This window comes from Bos grunniens, chromosome 15, assembly GCF_055505025.1.
Source record: "Bos grunniens cultivar Pamir isolate PY7600 chromosome 15, Bosgru_T2T1.0, whole genome shotgun sequence".
Lineage (NCBI taxonomy): Eukaryota > Metazoa > Chordata > Mammalia > Artiodactyla > Bovidae > Bos > Bos grunniens.
Window position 1 is genome coordinate 52,230,135 of NC_141179.1, and position 6,666 is coordinate 52,236,800.

The following is a 6,666-nucleotide window of genomic DNA, read 5'->3' on the forward strand; positions in this document are numbered from 1 at the left end:
CCAACAGAAGAGAGGGGAATGGAAGTGTCCAGCATGGACAGCATGTTCTGGACAGCTGGCTGGAAAGAGGTGAAGGGTGACTGAGAGAGTTCTAGACCATCTAATACAGCTGCTATTAGACCATCTAATACTATCTGCTGGGCACTGTCCAAAATTCTTTATATATTTTATTCCTGTAAGGTATAGATGCTTTGTCTATATTCTGTTGTTGTTCAGTCACTCAGTCATGTCTGAATCTTTGTGATCCCACGGACTGCAGCATGCCAGGCTTCTCTGTCCTTCACTATTTCCAGGAGTTTGATCAAATTCATGTCCATTGAGTTGGTGATGCCATCCAACCATCGCATCCTCTGTTGCCCCCTTCTCTTGCCCTCAGTGCTTCCCAGAATCAGGGGCTTTTCCAATGAGTTGGCTCTTCACATCAGGTGGCCTAAGTATTGGAACTTCAGCTTTAGCAACACTCCTTCCAATAAATATTCAGGGTTGATTTCTTTTAGGATTGACTGGTTTGATCTTTTCGCTGCTGTCCAAGGCAATCAAGATTGCCAGGAAAAATATCAATAACTGCAGATAACACCACCCTTATGCAGAAAGCAAAGAGGAACTAAAGAGCCTCTTGATGAGAGTGAAAGAGGAGAGTGAAAAAGCTGGCTTAAAACTCAACATTCAAAAAACGAAGATCATGGCATCCAGTCCCATCACTTCATGGCAAATAGATATGGAAACAATGGAAACAGTGACAGATTTTATTTTCTTGGGCTCCAAAAATCACTGCAGATGGTGACTGCAGCCATGAAATTAAAAGATGCTTGCTCCTTGGAAGAAAAACTCTGACCAATCTAGACAGTATATTAAAAAGCAAAGACATTACTTTGCCAACAAAGGTCCATATAGTGAAAGCTATGGTTTTTCCAGTAGTCATGTATGGATGTGAGAGCTGGACCATAAAGAAAGCTGAGCACTGAAGAACTGTTGCTTTTGAACCGTGGTGTTGAAGACTCTTGAGAGTCCCTTGGATTGCAAGGAGATCAAACCAGTCAGTCCTAAAGGGAATCAATCCTGAATATACATTGGAAGGACTGATGCTGAAGCTGAAGCTTCAATACTTTGGCCACCTGATGCAAAGAACTGACTCGTTGGAAAAGACCCTGATGCTGCGGAAGATTGAAGGCAGGAGGAGAAGGGATCACAGAGGATGAGATGGTTGGATGCCATCACCAACTCAATGGGCATGAATTTGAGCAAGCTTAGAGAATTGGTGATGGACAGGGAAGCCTGGCCTGCTGCAGTCCATGGAGTTGCAGAGTTGGATATGATTGAGTGACTGAACTGAACTGAAGGGATTCTAAGTCTTCTCTGGCACCACAATTCAAAAGCATCAATTCTTTAGCACTCACCCTTCTTTATGGTCCAGTTCAGTTCAGTTGCTCAGTCGTGTCTGACTCTTTGTGACCCCATGAACCGCAGCACACCAGACCTCCCTGTCCATCACCAACTCCCAGAGTCTACCCAAACCCATGTCCATTGAGTCGGTGATGCCATCCAACCATCTCATCCTTTCTCATCCCCTTCTCCTCCTGCCCTCAATCTTTCCAAGCATCAGGGTCTTTTCCAGTGAGTCAGCTCTTCACATCAGGTGGCCAAAGTATTGGAGTTTCAGCTTCAACATAAGTCCTTCTAATGAACACCCAGGACTGATCTCCTTTAGGATGGACTGGTTGGATCTCCTTGCAGTCCAAGGGACTCTCAGGAGTCTTCTCCAACACCACAGTTCAGAAGCATCAGTTCTTTGGCACTCAGCTTTCTCTATAGTCCAACCCTCACATCCATACATGACTACTGGAAAAGCCATAGCTTTGACTAGACGGACCTGTGTTGGCAAAGTAATATCTCTGCTTTTTAATATGTTGTCTAGGTTGGTCATAACTTTTCTTCCAAGGAGCAAGTATCTTTGAATTTTATGTCTATAGTTACCATCTGCAGTGATTTTTGAGCCCCCCAACCCCAAATAAAGTTTGTCATTGTTTCCATTGTTTCCCCATCTATTTGCCATGAAGTGATGGGACCAGATGCCATGATCTTTGTTTTCTGAATGTTGAGTTTTAAGCTTACTTTTTCACTCTCCTCTTTCCCTTTCATCAAGAGGCTCTTTAGTTCTTCTTCACTTTCTGCCATAAGGGTGGTATCATCTGGATATCTGAAGTTATTGATTTCTCCCAGAAATCTTAATTCCAGCTTGTGCTTCATCCAGCCCAGCATTTCTCATGATGTATTCTGCATATAAGTTAAATAAGCAGGGTGACAATATACAGCTTTGACGTAGTCCTTTCCCGATTTGGAACCAGTCTGTTGTTCCATCTCCACTTCTAACTGTTGCTTCTTGACCTGCATACAGATTTCTCAGGAGGCAGGTGAAGTGGTCTGATATTCCCATCTCTTTCAGAATTTTCCACAGTTTGTTGTGATCCACACAGTCAAAGGCTTTGGCAGAGTCAATAAAGCAGAAGTAGATGTTTTTCTGGAACTCTATTGCTTTTTCGATGATCCAGTGGATGTTGGCAATTTGATCTTTGGTTCCTCTGCCTTTTCTAAAACCAGCTTGAACATCTGGAAGTTCACAGTTCACGTATTGCTGAAGCCTGGCTTGGAGAATTTTGAGCATTACTTTACTAGCGTGTGAGATGAGTGCAATTGTGCGGTAGTTTGAGCATTCTTTGGCATTGCCTTTCTTTGGGATTGGAATGAAAACTGACCTTTTCCAGTCCTGTGCCCACTGCTGAGTTTTCCAAATTTGCTGGCATATTGAGTGCAGCACTTTTACAGCATCATCTGTTAGGATTTTAATTAGCTCAACTGGAATTCCATCACCTCCACTAGCTCTGTTCATAGTGATGCTTACTAAGGCCCACTTGATTTCACATTCCAGGATGTCTGGCTGTAGGTGAGTGATCACACCATTGTGGTTATCTGGGTCATGAAGATCTTTTTTGTATAGTTCTTCCGTGTATTCTTGCCCCCTCTTCTTAATATCTTCTGCTTCTGTTAGGTCCATACCATTTCTGTCCTTTATCGAGCTCATCTTTGCATGAAATGTTCCCTTGGTATCTCTAATTTTCTTGAAGAGATCTCTAGTCTTTCCCATTCTATTGTTTTCCTCTATTTCTTTGCACTGATCACTGAGGAAGGCTTTCTTATCTCTCCTTGCTATTCTTTGGAACTCTGCATTCAAATGGGTGTATCTTTCCTTTTCTCCTTTGCCTTTTGCTTCTCTTCTTTTCTCAGCTATTTGTAAGGCCTCCTCAGACAATCATTTTGCCTTTTTGCATTTTGTCTTCTTGGGGATGGTCTTGATCACGGCCTCCTGTACAATGTCACAAACCTCCGTCCATAGTTCATCAGGCACTCTGTCTATCAGATCTAATCCCTTGAATCTATTTGTCACTTCCACTGTATAGTCATAAGGGATTTGATTTAGATCATACCTGAATGATCTAGTGGTTTTCCCTATTTTCTTCAATTTTAGTCTGAATTTTGCAATAAGGAGTTCATGATCTGAGCCACAGTCAGTTCACGATCTTGTTTTTTCTGACTGTATTCTCCATCTTTGGCTGCAAAGAATATAATCAATCTGGTTTTGGTATTGACCATCTGGTGATGTCTGTGTGTAGAGAGTCTTCTCCTGTGTTGTTGGAAGAGGGTGTTTGCTATGACCAGTGCGTTCTCTTGGCAAAAGTCTGTTAGCCTCTGACCTTCTTTGTTTTGTACTCCAAGGCCAAATTTGCCTGTTACCCCAGCTATCTCTTGACTGCCTACTTTTGCATTCCAGTCCCCTATAATGAAAAGGACACCTTTTTTTGGTGTTAGTTCTAGAAGGTCTTGTAGGTCTTCATAGAGCAGTTCAACTTCAGCTTCTTCAGCATTCCTGGTCAGGGCATAGACTTGGATTACTATGATACTGAATGGTTTGCCTTCGAAACAAATGATTCTGTTGTTTAAAATTAAAATTACAATGTAAAATTAAAATTATAATGAGGTACCATTTCATACCCACAAGAATAGTTACAATAAATAAGACAGGTAGGAACTTCCCTCGTGGTCCAGTGGTTAAGACTCTATGCTCCCAATGCAGAGGGCCCAGGTTCGATCCCTGGTCAGGGAACTAGATTCCATAGCTAAAAGGTCATATGCTGAAACTAAAGATCCCACAGGCTGCAACAAAGATCCTGTGGGCCACAGCTAAGACCCAGTGCAGTCAAATAAATAAATACTTAGGGAAAAAAAAAGACAGGCAATGACAAATGTTCACCAACATGAAGGGAAACTAGAACCAGCCTGTATTGCTAATGGGAATGTGAAATAGTACAGTCCTTTGGAAAACAGTGTGGTAGTTTCTCAAAAAGTTAAGCAAAACCCATTGATTCTTCTTCAAAGCAACTACTCAAGAGAAATGAAAAAACAAATCCACAAATGTGGATGTTCATAGCAGCATTATTCATAAAAGCCCCAAACTGAAAATAACTTCAATGTCCATGAACTAGTGAGTAGACAGACAAAATGTGTTGTAGCCATACAACAAAATGCTATTTAGCAATAAAACGTAATGAACTATTAGTACACGCTACATTATGGGTGAACCTTAAAAACCTTATGCTAGGTGGAAGTCCATTAGTTCCAGAAAAGACAAACTTAGAGAGACAGAAAGTAGACTAGTGGTAGCCTAGGGCTGGATTTTAGGAACAGGGATTAACTATAAATGGGCATAAGGAGGGATGAAAATGTTCTAAAGCTCATTTATGGTGAGGTTGCACCACTCTGGAAAATCACTGTAAGCATTAAATGTGTAAATTTTATGATATGCAAAATGAATAAATACATGGATGAATAAATGAATGATTGCCTATAGAATACACTCCCTTGCAATGGCAGTATATAAGGAATTTTACATATTTCTGAATTTCTGTTTAGTGTATTCATGAGGGGATATACTCTAAGGAATTTAGTGACTGGCACCATAAAAATCTATCATCTGAGCCAAACTCTATTCCATCATGAACTTTGAGAGATTTGTTGGGCCAACGTGGCAATAAAGGAGGGAGTCAATTCTTGGAATAGTTGTAGACGATACCAATGTGGATGCTTAGGATAGTGGCCCATTGACCAAGAATTTTTTTTAGGGAGAATGTTTATTGTGGTTGGCACAAGTATGGTCTACTAAATTGAGGGTTAGAGACCACAGCCAGGAGAATGAAAAAGGGCTGTATCATATGACTAATCAAAAAAAGAACATGAAGCACATTACCAAAAATACCAACACAATGACCACAATCATACAGCCTTCATCAACTTCCCTAATTCTTTAAAAATGTTTTCTGATTACCTGTTTGTGTCTTGAATCTGTCTCCATAGAAGTCTCCTTCTTTGGGGCTAGAATTTTTCTGGAGATTGCAAGTTCCAAGGCTCTGACAGGTTAAATCATCCAAGCGTTAGTTTATGGTGGTGACATCAGATTCATGAGTCTATTTTCCAGTCAGTCAATTATGGTAGGATCTTTAGAAAAACAAGAGGAGAGAAGAGAAACCATTGTTAGCAGGAACCAAGATTTGGTCAATCTATTAATTTCTAGTATCAGAATAAAAGAGAGAAGAATTTTCACTGGGGTGTAATTTCAGGTTGGTGCAAAAATAATTGCATTTTTTTGCATTGGAAATGATGTTAGACAAAAAACAAATTTGAGTAATTTTTTAATTCAAGTTCAAAATGGGTCATAAAGCAGCAGAGAGAACTTGCAACATCAACAACACATTTGGCCCAGGAATGGCTAATGAACATACAGTGTAGTGGTGGTTCAAGAAGTTTTGCAAAGGAGATAAGAGCTTCGAAGATGAGGAGTGTAGTCGCTGGCCACCGGAAGTTGACGACAACAGAGAGCATCATCAAAGTTGATCCTCTCACAACTACATGAGAAGTTGCTGAAGAACTCAACATCGACCATTCTACAGTCATCTGGCATTTGAAGCAAATTGGAAAGATGAAAAAGCTCAATAAGTGGGTGCCTCATGAGCCAACTGCAAATCAAAAAATCATTGTTTTGAAGTGTCCTCTTCTCTTATTCTATGCAACAACAATGAACCATTTCTCAATTGGATTGTGACATGCGAAGCAAAGTGGATTTTATATGACAACCGGTGATGCCCAGCTCAGTGCTGGAGTGAGAAGCTCCAAACATGGTTCCTGTGTGGTGGTCTGCTGCCTGTCTGATCCACTACAGTTTCCTGAATCCTGGTAAAATCATGACATCTGAGAAGTATGCTCAGCAAATTGATGAGAGGCGCTGAAAACTGCAGCACCTGCAGCCTGCATTGTTCAACAGAGAGGACCCAATTCTACTCCAGGACATTGCCCAGCCACACATCACACAACCATGCTTCAAAAGTTGAACAAACTGGGCTATGAAGTTTTGCCTCATCCGCCATATTCACCTGACCTCCTGCCGACCAACAACCCCTTCTTCAAGCATCTTGACAACTTTTGCAGGGAAAATGTGTCCACAACCAGCAGCAGGTGGAAAATGCTTTCTAGGAGTTCTTTGAATCCTGAAGCACAAATTTTATGCTACAGGAATAAACAAGCTCATTTCTCACTGGCAAAAATATGTTGATTGTGATT